The 14,457-nt window shown below is 31.9% G+C and overlaps 1 protein-coding gene across 1 annotated transcript in view; it reads right to left on the reverse strand.

Annotated features, from left to right (window-relative positions):
• The window catches only part of LOC125069451 (prolactin-releasing peptide receptor-like), a 74,458-nt gene that overhangs the window by 9,262 nt on the left and 50,739 nt on the right, over window positions 1–14,457 (reverse strand). The gene's annotated exons all lie outside the window — the stretch shown is intronic.

The raw sequence follows: 14,457 nt of genomic DNA on the forward strand, positions 1-14,457 counted from the left end.
TCTCGTTATTTGATCTAGTAGGAAAATTAATTAAATATAGAGTTCTATTTTGTACCTAATGGCAAGTGGTAACCGTTATCAATGATATATACTAGCATTGCAAGAAGTATTAACTATTTCTTGAAAACATAAACTGTAGAAATTAAGATCTTGGGCCTGTACATAGAAAAAAGAAAACTATTTGGCGCCAAAATAAGTTATGTATGGATAAACTACTTTGACAGGCTTGAACAATGAGCATTTATGATATAGATTGGCGGACGAGCAAATGGGCCACCTGATGGTTACCAGCACCCATAGACACTGGTGCTGTGAGAAATATTAAACATTCCTTGCATCACCAAAGCGCCACCAACCTTCGGAACTAAGATGCTATCTCTTTCACCATCACAATCACAATCCCCATTCAAACCGGAATACAACAATTCTGTCTACTGCTGTTTGGCGATAGAATATCTGATGAGTGGGTGGTACCCAGACGGGCTTACTCAATGCCCTACCACCAAGCAAAGCCTATCTAAAATGTGCTCCAGCTTAATAGCTACAAAAAATCTTAAGCGAAGTTTGTCAACATGAACTCATTTAATGAACGATGACTCATGAATTATCGTCAAGACACTTTACTGTCATAAACTAGCATTGTTTACGAACTGATAGACGTAAACGTTTATCATTGCAATTAGAAACTATCAAAAGTTACTGTAGTCATTAATGTCAGACTAATGATCTTAAGTTCATAATTCCAGCATCGTAACAAACACGTCATATTGAGATAAATTATTACGTTGTTGTAATCAATACGATTGATATATTAATATGGGTTTCTTGGCACTTCAAAGACGAGTTAGAAGTTCAAAAGGTAATTATATTAAGTTACGTTGTTTTAACAATTATAAAGTTATCGTTGTTCAATTAATTAATAATTTTAGTTGGATTTGATACAATCGGGCTGATTGAAACAACTCTGTAGTAATGTTTTGCAATTAAAGTTTAAGTTTAAGTGTGATGTTATTTCCAGTAAATAATTCCTTGTAGAAAAAGCTAGTAGCTGCTAACGTAATATTTATCGATACAATTATATGAATATTGTTTTATTATATTATATATATTTCTTATTTGCGCTTATATGAGTTGGTTTTAATCGATCAAGTATTATTATCAAAATCGATTGAGGTAATCGATTTAATGAAATCAATTTAAAAAAAAAAACATCAATTTTCAAATTGATGTTTTTTTTTTTTTAAATTGATTCTTACAATAAAAATCCAATATGCTTAAATATACCATTTTCTTAACTAATATTAGGTACATAGTTATCTTATTAGTTGTTATTTTTTTTTTCATATTAATTTCGATACATTATAATCTGTCGAAAAATAGTAGGTTAATTTGTATGCAGTATGTTACGATTTACAATTTTTTATTATAATGTTTAAATGGTAGGCGGAGGAGTAAATCAGACGCCTGATGGTAAGTGATCACCAATGCCTTGATATATCGGCGCTGTAATAAATATTAACCATTATTCATTTTATCCTCGATCATAACCCTTTACGCGTCTGGGTCGAATCAATTACGAATAAAGTCTTTCGATCAGACTACCGAATGTAATATTAACAAAGACCGAACATTGTATAATCAGTGAAGGCGGTAACATCAATCATATCGATATTTGATTAATTACGTACGGCAAACAAATCGAGAATATTTTTTCCCAATCTTAGTATTTATAATTTCAATTGTGGGATTGACTTAACTTATTGATTTTAGATGTACAGTCAAATAGAACATTATCTTGCTAATGTTCTTTTTATACTTATTAAAAAAATGGGTACACTCAATAAATCAAGGCATATCCAATCCGGCTCACGGAAATCCAGTAGTATTACATATATAAGCAATTTACTTGATAAAGGATTATATCTGTAGATGGTAAGAAATATGTGAGGATGCGTATGCTACGTTGATTTCGGACGTTGACGTTTGACGTTTACGTTGATTTGGATAAATATTAATTCAAATATTGTATTTAATAATCCATGTAACTGATTGGCGGAATAGTGTAACTACTGACTTTCTTGCCAGTTCTTCTCGGAGTAATCTACATTCTCAAGCAGTGGTGGCTTTAATTTATTTATACATGTAGAATGTATCAAGAGCCTATTTGAGTAAAGTATATGTAGATTTCGATTTAATTATTATAGAAGACAAATAACATAAGAATTGATAACATTAAGTGCTTAAATATTTATTTATTAACTATTCAAATATGAATTAAAAAAAGTTACTGTATAAATCTTGACCGCCTGGAATGGTGGCAAGAATGCTAGCAGCATTTCTCCGCTGCATCGCAATTCCGATCCTCTGGGCTAAAAACGAACCAGCCCTCCTGTCACCAGTGGAGGCAATAAGGCGAGGTGTTATACTTTTGATAAAGCTTATTGCACCACTACTCCAAGAGCCAAGTGTTTCGACAGCAAATGGGACAAAAAAGTAATTTGACATAAGACACGAAAATTTAGATCTTTTTTTTATTATTATAGAGTAATAACTAGGTGTGTAATCATTGATGTTATTGTTGGTGTGTGTACCGTACATTTAATTTGCAAGCTGAGTGTTGTAATTGAACAAACAGTGCAGTGTTGACACGCGATATACAGATTATAAACAGCTTAATGATATATCCATATTTTTTATATGAAAATAATAAAATCAAAAATATCTTCATTATGTTTTTTTTTTGTTTAACATATTAAACTGTTTCTGTGTAAAAGCCGTATCGTTCTTTATTTAAATATATTTGTTTTTGTTTTCCGAATAAAATAAAAAGCAGACGCAGTTCGTTTTAAAATAAGATAAGTTAAAAATAAATATAGTTGAGAAAAATTTCTTTTGCACAAAGTGTGACTGAATTAAAAACTTTTCCAATTTTCTTTTGGTCTACGTTCTCAGTAACAAAAACTCAGAAAAGTGATTCAAATAAATACAGGAAATAAAATAGTTTTTATGTGCCGCTGAAAACGGCTAAATAAAAAGTGTAAAAAAGTAGCCGTTAAAAATACACTACTATTTGTTTTATTGTTCTACTAAATCTTATTACAATTGAGAGATTCGAAATTTAAATATATTTTTTTTAGTTATTCTAACCAAAACCAAAATACATCGATTAGTAATTTAAATAAAAATATTTATACCTCACTGGACTCTTTTTTAAATTACGAAACATCGTTACCAAGGACTAAGCTAGTGACAATACAGCCAAAAAAAAAGTATAAGTATATAGACTAGCATTTGTTATCAGTTCGTAAATCAGTGACGTCATATTTGTCAGTGTAATTCTTTGCCATAATAGTTGATGTAGGCTTAGGCTCAGTTTTAAACATGTGTTGGTCGATATACATGACAAGGGACGGGGATCATATACTGGCTTATGTTAATACCAACCAGTTGATATTATTTCTTTTTGAACTTCAACAGTAATAACCTTAGGTGATGATAAATTGAGATTTATTTCTTCTGAGATTTGTATTCGTTTCGCATAAATTGTATACATAATTATATCACGCCGTAAAATTGTATGGTTAGATTATAATCTATGTCGCAAGATTCTAAACTACCTAACCATTGTGTGTGTGAGTACCAAACAAAACTGAGTGAGGTGAGAGAGCCACTGCAACTACAAGTACTACGGATATAACACCCTGGCTCCCAAGGTTGGTGGTTCATTGGTAATGTAACGAATGTTTTATATTTATTACAGCGCCAATATATCAAGGCATTGGTGACCACTTACCACCAAGTGGCTGGTTTACTCCTTCGCCTACCATTAAAATATTATAATAAAAAATTGAAAATCGTAACATTTTGCATACAAATTAACCTATTATTTTTCGGTAGATTATAATGTATCGAAGATAATTTTAGTTTAAATAGATTATAAATGAACGATTTATCATGAGTTTTATTGTGATTTGAATCACCGTTCACAGTTTCAAATCTCGCGAGATAGATTAATATTTAAGGTAAGTCGATTTCTGTCCCAGTGGTTATGGGACGCACATATAAAGTCGGTTATGGTCCCATTTTAAAGAGCTCCAGTCGTAGAAAAATAATAATAAAGAGGATTCTTGATTGCAGTTTACTAAATTTTGACGACCTCCGTGGTCGAGTAGTGTGTACACCGGTTTTCATGGGTACGCCACTCCGAGGTCCCGGGTTCGATTCCAGGCCGAGTCGATGTAGAAAAAATTCATTAGTTTTCTATGTTATCTTGGGTCTGGGTGTTTGTGGTACCTTCGTTACTTCTGATTTCCATAACACAAGTGCTTTAGCTACTTACATTGGGATCAGAGTAATGTATGTGATGTTGTCCAATATTTATTTATTATTATTAAATTGATACGATTTAACAAAGAATTAATTTTAGAGAGCGGAAAAAAAATACTGGCTGGCTGGAGAGCGCTTCTACAGCTGTATAAGAAAAAAAAACATTAAAAACGTAAATAAAATAAAGTGAATTGTTATCAACAAACTTCAACTCTAGCTAAACTAATGTTTACTATGTCACATTAACGTGTAGATGAGTTACTTGTTACAATGAAATGAAATCAAAACAAAACCTGTGATAGGTTTCGAAATACCTAAAAAAATCTTTTGAATAAACGCGAAATTTTGCGGGAGACCTACTAGTATATAATAGTTATTTTTTAATTATTTCATTGCTCTATACTTTTATTATAATATGTCAACCATTGAAAACTAGCGTTATTGTAAAATCCTCAACATCGACCTGAGTGAAATCATGACCATAAAAATAATTGTTTAAAATATTTATTTTAAATCAAATTTGATTGGTTACGTACGCCACTATATAATATTAATAATTAAACCCTCCATCCTTTTCAGCTGCGAAGTAAGTTCATAAATAAGTCCGAAACGGAGATACTATTTTGTTGATTTTGGTTTTGACGTAGGTAGCATGTCACGTATAAAAACATAATGTAGACTAGGGACTGACGTTGAAAAAGGTTGATTTATTTTATAAGTACAGATATAAACTAGAAACTTCTTATTTAAAGCTAAAGGTACCGAGATTCCAGATTTAAATCTTGGGCCGATAACAGATTGAATCATCTTATAATTTCTTTTTTTATCTGGATATGCATTAGGCTAATACGAAGTACTAAATGCGTTACATTTAAAATGGAATGGAACAGTTTATCGGCGGGTAATGGCGGACTCCATATACAACTTATTTAGTATACCTTTATTATTCAGGGCCGGTTTAAGCAAGCGCGGGGCAAATTCTTAGCAAATTCTTTCAAAGAGCGCTTGATCTGCTATGGGTTCTTAAATATAAAATGGTCAAAAAACTGTTAAATACTTTAGTATTGAGTATTTATATTCAATACGTTTATTGGACATCTATAGGTTACATTTTCGTGGGTAATTACCATTCTAGTAGATTACTATAGGCCCTGCTAACCCTTGACTCCCTAACAAGTACAAAGAGTCAGGGATGACATTGCCTGGCAATTCAGAATGATTTTGATAAGAAACTAATAATTGTAAGCTCAGGCAGAGATGAGCGGGCTTAAAGATGCGGGACCCCAATTTCACGCGGGGCCCGTAACATTTGCTTCTCTTGCTACGTGGTTAATCCGGCACTGTGTATATTGAATATATTATTCATATCCCGTATATACTAATAATAAACATTTTTTATTCCACATAACCTTCCAATAATTTTAGTTTGTATTGAGATACATCTGAACTGAGGTTCAGACATATAGTCGGTTATGGAACGCTCGCTGCCAAAATTATAACAGATACACTTTATATGGGATATTTGTGGATCTCTGAAACGTCTATAGAAAGTCAGCGACAACATAATATGCCTGTACTGAAAAATTGAAAAAATTACGATAGATTGAGTTAGATATTATTGTAATTAATCATTTTCTAAATTAATTAAACAAAAATGCAAAACAAAAAATGAAAAACACGCTTGTTGTACAACTCGTACATATTAATATATTTCTTTGGTTAAAAAAAATATTTTTTTTCATTTTGTAGTTTATCGTGTGATTTTTAATAAATAATTATTTTCCATTTCATCACACGTGAATGTCGAATAGTATACTCGTGTAAACGACGTAACCAGTATATACTAACTAGTTACTACGACGTAACTAGTACGACCGTATTTGCCACAGTAGTCACGGACGACTTCTTATTGGTAGTAAAATATCCTCGGTTTTAGTGGATTTCCACACAGAAACAGGAAAACCTTTATCGAAGCGATATACTATTAACGGAAATTAGCTTCGAAGTTGTGTGAATTTGTAGCCGGAGTCGAATGTTTGTCCTTTGAAATCGTCGAACGGAATTTATTTTATTGAAGGTTGAACTGTACTAACCTATATTTAAGATTTTATTGCTTACGTTGTCTGTGATGTAATGGTTCAGATAAACATAAAGATACATTAAAATGCTTATTTATTCACGAACAACATGTATAAAATTAATTGGTGGTAGGGCTTTGAATCAGCCCGTACAGTTGGTCTCACTTATAAGATATTCTTGCAACAAACAACAATACTTACTATTGTTGTGTCCCGGTTTGAAGAATGAGTAAACCAGTTAAACTAAAGCCACAAGGGGTCATAGATCCCAAGGTTTGTGGCACATTGGCGTTTTTTTTCTTTTTTTATGACAAATGTGGCATTCATGTGGGCTGTCGAGCACGAGATAGTTTGATGCCACAATCCTCGGCAAATACTCAGGTAATTTATTGATCCACCACCACGGGATCATCAGTTCTATCAGAATTAAAAGAAACAGGCTTGATAAGTAAAATACTAAAGAATATTTATTAAATTAAAAAGACTATCCTGTGCAATTCATTAATTTGATCTGATTGGATTTAATTTAATTAATTGCAATGTGGTTTGAAATAAGTGCTATCGATTATCAAAGCTGGACCAATATTCTGGAATATATTTAGGTCTATTTTAGTAACTAATTACTATGTAGTTCTATACTCATTTGGCAGGTCTTCAACGAGTATGTTTGTCATAACGAATGCCATTTCGCAGAGACAAAATTACGCTGACGATTGTAGCCATGAACTCATGAAGTAGGGCAGCACTCTGTTGACAGCATTAAGAGCTGCGTACACAAAAACGTTTCGTGATAAGATAAGGATACAAAAATGTGGTCAGGAAATTAGATTTGACATCGAATGCTTTATGGTAGTTTATAGTTGACGAATGGAATGAATGAAAATTATTAAAAAAAGAGATAAGACGGACAGCCGGTGAGAACGAGGTTGATTTATATATTTATATGTAATCATGTACTAAACAACAAATACCATGGAATAAATTAATAGTAACGTAGTAGTAACGTATGAAAATAATTATATGAAAAAAGAAACATAAAAAATCCCTCGTGAATTAAATCAATAACAAAAATAAGTTTAAATGAATCTCTTTCTTTTTCTAAGAGAAAACGTCACCTAAAGGGGCATAATGCTTTTTCCTTATTTGACGATTTCTGCCATTCCACTCTTCCTTCTACTTCGTTCCAATATTATGAACTATATATTTTGTATTGTAAGAATAATAAATATCTTTACAGTTTTTCATATATATTATGAGAATGTTAAAAATTAAGATTGTGTGATTAAAATTGAAACGAAGTGTTGTACGGATACCGGGGTATGCCTTCGTCTTAAATGACGAATCATTCTGATTTAAAAAAAAATATAACAATAAATATAAATATTAACCAGAAATGACGTTTTTATTCGTTTAATAAGCAGTGAAATTCGTGTTCTATTTTTAAATATTTTGATATTTTATTTTCAACGGACGATTTAACGCTTCGATGTTGTGTTGCGCAATGAAGTGCATCAAAATATTATCGATAAATGTAATAATACATTTATCGATAATATTTGCTCGATTCCTGATGTCAAGTTCTTATCCATTAATTTTTATAAATGATATAGATTGCTATTACATTATTTTCATTTTATAATTATATCATATTTTTAGAAAATATTTTCATTCCTGTTGTGTACTGTTTTATAAAAAGCAAAAAATAAGAAAGTATCGATAATATTACGAAAACCTGCTTTACCTGGATGCACTTAGTTGTCTCTGTGTGCGTTGAATAACTGTAGTATATACGAGATAACTCCACCAATTAATGGATGTGTTTATCTATTCGATAATGTATTTGTATTGCAACATTTTTATGTGTGTGTTAAGATTATATCTTATACATTTGTGGTAATTATTTAGGCGGGAAAAGAGCTAGCGACATTTGAACTCACACTAATACGCATATCGTTTAAATGTATGGGCTAGCATTTAATGCGACAGATGAGCTGTTGCGATAAAAATATTGGTCATATCAATAAAAAAAAAATTAATTATGTATTTCTATGATTTTTAGTAGCATCCCGGAGTTTGAAAGGCGCGTAAAGTTTGGTCATGCGCCCAAGTTCTGTGCGGTCTTGTCGGAATGCTCATCACGTTATGAGTGATGGATTATGGAGCACATCTGTGCTAGCGGACATTCGTGGTCTATAATATTTTCTGCGTTGTCCTCAACTATTCCCCGTTGACATTCGCCGCTGACGTCGTTATCGATCATAATATTACGTGGTTTTTAGTTCGAGATTTCGTAACCAATATTTTTATTTTGTCATATTTTCAACCGAGTAGTTAATTTGTTCATGATTCGATATCGATGAAAATGTAAAGTCATATTTCTTATGAACACCATTTTCTATATATCAACATTATTACATTTTAGCAGCCTGTTAATTTCCCACTGCTGGGCCAAGGCCTCCTCTCCCTTTGAGGAGAAGGTTTGGAGCATATTCCACCAAGCTGCTCCAATGCGGGTTGGTGGAATACACATGTGGCAGAATTTCTTTGAAATTACACACGTGCGGGTTTCTTCACGATGTTTTCCTTCACCGCCAATCACGAGATCAATTATATTAAATATATTTATTTAATTTGTGTTTATAATTAAATATTTTTATTCTATATATCAAAATTACAATTTTCTTTATTCAAGTAGGCTTACAAAACGTCAAGTTACAGTGTTGAATTAAATGTAAAGCTACTATACCTGCTCTCAAAATATCTCCTTACTTACACAACAAAGTTTTTTTTTTTAAAACGAAGCACGAAGTTGCCCACGCCATTATTATATCATATGTATAATTTTATTATTATTATTAAAAAAGTTTACGCATTGTTTTTTTTTGTTCTTCCAGAATGTAAAAATCTAATATTTTTTTTATTGTATTGTTTGTATGTTTTTTTTTATCTTTAAATTTAATATGATCTTCAAAACTTAATTGAGGATAAAATATATGAATTACAGTAATTGATAACGATTTTCATGTTATCGAAGACCTTTAATTTTTACTGATTACACGAAATTAATTCACTTCAAAGAAATCTAATTTAATAATCGATGTAATAACTTGCTTACAATAATATTTATACAGGATATCAGATGATTACGTATGATAAGGTTATAGTTATCGTATTCTTGTTAATATTTAGTATAAACAGTACGGCACGAACTGATTGCCTCGTTGGTCTAGTGGTTATAAGGTCACAGATTCCGTTTGGGTTTGGGATGATGAAAGTTTGTGCACTCCCGTGCCTCGGAAAACACATAAAACACAAAGTTTGAGAAAAATGAAATTGATTTCCAAAAAAATACAATACAATACAGAAAACAATAGATATAAATTCTATTATTTTTAACTTTTTACTATTAAGTCGCGAATTTTTCAATAAAAAAAAAACATCAGCAAAACTGGAGTATAAAATAGTAATTATTATATGCAAGTATATTTGCGTTTACGTGCGCCACTTGTGTGGGTCAAACTTATACGTTTTCACGTAACGAACTCCTGTAACGATCCTCGGTTCATGCGATTAAAAAAATCCTATTCACATTCGCCGAAATGAAATTTGGTATTGTTACGCTCTCGGCTTGAATGTAAAACTATTAGTCCTGAATCAGAATTGTCAACAAATTGGATTATAGGAAAGAATTAATGATGATTGCATCTGTATTTGTGCACACACACTATTATAGTGCATGCTGTATTGGGTAGGTTTTGAAACAAGCTGTAATGGCAAAACTTGTTCAAGGCATCAGTACATACATAATAATCTGTACATAAATAAAACATCATTTAACCACCTTTCATACACTATCACTTAGTTTAGTTGGTTCCGCATGTACTAGTAACAGGCCATAAGTATCTCATTACGAGGCAAGAACTCTTGTTAGTCTGAAGGATCCTCCGTTGAAGCGGTTGTTCCATTTGGTTTTGGCAAATGGTTGGCACATATATTAATTTTCTCTGTTTTATTGCACACATAGATAAAATAAAATAAATTATTTATTTTTTTACAATGATAACCAGTGGTTATTATTGTACGCTATTTCTCACACACGAGAGCGAAATTGGTTTAAGGCAAATGCGGTATACTACAGTATGAAACTACTGGAATGAAGGGCAATTTAGTATCATTATCTTTACATAGTATAAAACAAAGTCGTTTACCGGTGTCTGTCCCTGTGTATGCTTTGATCTTTAAAATACACAACGGATTTTGATGCGGTTTTTATTAACAGATAGATTGATTCAAGAGGAAGGTTTATATGTATAATACACGCACAATGTAGTAGAGAAACACTGTTTATTTTAGGGATTTCTAAAGAGATGTCGTAAATAAACACTTTTTTTTTCGCTTTCGTTTCAACCGTTGGTTGAACCCTACGAGATAGATCAAGAGATAGATTTTCGAAGCGACTTTAAACAGCATTAATCCTTATCCAATTAAGTACCATAAATAAATTGTGCATTTAATATAGATCAATATGGCCCAGTACAGCATGTTATTTATATTAATATTTTCGAAGATATCACAGATTGAAAACGCAGGGGAATAGCGGTGTGTATTGTCTAATGACTTAAAAAACTGTGAACGTTCTGAGACATTCTGTAGTATATTTAGTATCAGCATTGCATCCGTGCGAAGGCGGGGGCGGATCGCTAGTAATAAATATTTATTAGTCTAGTTATATCTTACTTTATCATATCTCTAATATTTTCTTCGGTAATTTTACAAATTCTATTTACTGAGAATAAATAATAAAAGAGGTCATATATTTTTAAATTGAAATTATCGTACTAAAGGTAAGTTCACATGTTATGAAAGTGTTAAAAAATAAGTATTTATACATAAACGGAATACATCAATACTAAGTTTAGCGATAGAATAAGTGGTTGAGGTACTTAGTGGTAGGGCTTTGTGCAAGCCCGTCTGGGTAGGTACCATCCACCCGTCATATATTATATCGCTAAGCGGGAACATTCTATATTGCTGCGGTCCGTATTTCGGATGAGTGAGCCAGTGTAACTACAGACACTACGGACATGATAATATAGTTCCCAAGGTTAGTGGCGCATTGGATATGCTCGATACATCATTAAAACTTCTTACAGTCTAGTATTCGTTTCACCTATTTTATTAAAAAAACCTTAATTTGAATAACTTTTTCATTTTGATTAGAAATGATACCTATAGTTAATTAAGCTATTAAAATTCTTGACGGTACTTTATATATATATTTCAAAATAAAGAGTTTTTTCACGTCTGCCTATGTTCTCACATCTTTTAAGCAATGCGATGAAACAATGATTCCGGTAATTTCTTGCAGTAAATCTACATGTACAGTCAGCTTAATGTTACTGATACTCTAATATCGCAAGTGTTAAAACATGTATACAAAAACTGCAACAATATATTTCATGTTAATGAGTTATAGGTAACTGTGAACAATTTTGTGTTTTAACATTAGAGTATTTTTTACCAATAATTTTAGATAAATTCACATAGTACTTATTTCTAATAAATATTAGAGTACCACTAATTTTAGATAAATTCACGTAGTACTATTATAACGAAGTTAATCACCCTTTAGTATGTTCTGTTATGCAGGAGTAAATGGGAGATCTGATGGTTAGAGGTCACCGACGCCTATAGACACTGGTGCTATAACAAATATTAACCATACCTTACATCCATTAAACTTGGGTGCTAAGATGTTATGTCCGTTCTGGCTGTAGATACTTATACTGGTTCAATTACCTATATAACTAGAAACAACGATGCTTATTGCTGTTTGGCGGTAGAATTTGATGAGTGGATAGTACCTTTCTGATTGACTTGTGTGGCAAGTGAAGTTAAAAGGAAAGTTTGATAGATACAATTTTTACTCAAGCAGATATTAGTCAATAAGACACCGGGCGTTGGAAGATATGTTAGTGAGAATTCTTAGCCATTTAAGCCCTCGCGTAAACCGTCTTAGCTGCACTTCTGTGGACCCTTGAGCTTAGTTCTGTGTTCGAACGAACATCTGTAAAACTAAACGGGCACCCCTTAGAGGGCCATCGATTGCACGACACCGGCATTAGGACAGCAAACTTCTTCCCTCGGGAGCATTGCAAATCCATTATACCGCAAGCACATCCATAGGTATGCTTTTATAAAAAATAACGTCTTAACATTTTAACCAAAACTTCGTTTTTTAAACACTTAAAATTAGAAGGTATATTTTACTTGGTGGTAGGATAATATTGATACCAATGTATTTTGCAAGATCAAGCTCGTTTAAGTCAATGCAAGGTGGATTGGGATTTGTCTGACTGTACATTTAAAATAGGAATAAAATAAAATTAAAGAAATTATTTGAATTTAAAAATTAAACTGGAGAACACAACAGACGATTGCGTCACGATGCTTAAGTTATCACGTACTTTCTTGGATAATTTGAGAAAGAGCTGAATTAACCTGTCTCTCATTATCCCTTAAAAGAAACATTATATCATTAAACTTATGAACTTAGTTATCTTTTTCGTATACAAGGTCCTAAAATAACTGACAATGACGATCCGCCTCACAGGAAGCACCCTTAGGACGCACGTATTCTGAGCCCTTAAGTGAGGTCCCAACGTCTGGTTTGAATATATATGACTTGCTTCCCCGTCCAGAGACACTGTAAAGGGTAGTCAACAGTAATTCGCAGTCTGAAAAAAAAGATAATCTCAGCTTCAAACGCTAAAAGATAAAAGTACAAAATACAACTTAGCGTGTTTGCAAAGCGAGAAATAAATGCAACCTAAATACTTTGACGACATTTTTTCCTAATCTTGATGTGCTCGTTGAACTTTAAAATTAAAAAAAAAAATGTTGCAAAATAAAACACGCTTATAAACCAATTCGAATTTGGGTTAAAGCTTCAGAACGAATCGAGAATATAAATGATAACATTCGATTATAACCTTTATGTCCTTAAGTATAAGGGCTATGTTTACATCGGATTAATAAAAACTCTATTAAGCTTACGATTGGTTTCAGCTTGTATATTTTAGTAAGTGGTATTACGATCTGTTCACGATTCCGTTTTTCATTTATTTTTAGCGTAAATTGAGATAAAGGTAACGTAAGGAATATAATTAAATAAAACGTCAAATGAAAGTAAAATACGGAAAAATATGCAATAAAGTAATAGTCGTGTAAAAATACCTATTATATATCTAGGTATATAGAGCGTCACACTAGCAAATAATTAAACCAAACGTGCCAACTTTATTAGCTTAGTGTGCGTGACAGCTACGCTTGACACTCGCCACACGTCATACTAATGTACACACACACACTCACATTTTATCCAAACATGTATATAAATTTAGGGAAATAATTATTATTTATAACTATTACTATTGTTGTCTGCCGATGAAGATGATGATGCTACACTGACCTTTGGTTTTCGTTTACCCTATATATCTCCCATGTGTTAATGTGTGTACGTGTGTTGTTGCAAATATTGGACTATAGTCCTACTCAATTACCGACCCTATAACTTTATAAAGATATATTTAAAGGCGTTTAAATTTAAAATCTACAATTCAAATCGACGGCGTTTTAGTTAAAATAACTTTATACATAAAATCTATTAATAGTCGTCTCACGCACACAAATACATCGAGCGTCACTCACTAAAAATGATGCATACCGATGTTAATTTTGGTGAAAGGGCGCGCTTTAACATGCAGCCGAAGACAAATCTGTACGATAGAAAATATAAGGTATGTCGCAAAAAATATATTTAACATACTATATTAATATTATATACTCTTGTTTTACATATTATAATTATAAGGATCATATTAGGTAATTCTAAAATTATAAACATAAAGACAAATAGTATTTTAATATTAATTAGAACTAAACTTAACTTTATTTCTAAAAACCTTAGATAAAATGCTTATAATTACGAGAAAACTTGTAGCCTATAATCTCAATTCTCTGTATAGGGGATTACGCTTATATGATAAAGATT

The sequence above is a fragment of the Vanessa atalanta genome, chromosome 15 (genome assembly GCF_905147765.1).
Source record: "Vanessa atalanta chromosome 15, ilVanAtal1.2, whole genome shotgun sequence".
Classification (NCBI taxonomy): Eukaryota; Metazoa; Arthropoda; class Insecta; order Lepidoptera; family Nymphalidae; genus Vanessa; species Vanessa atalanta.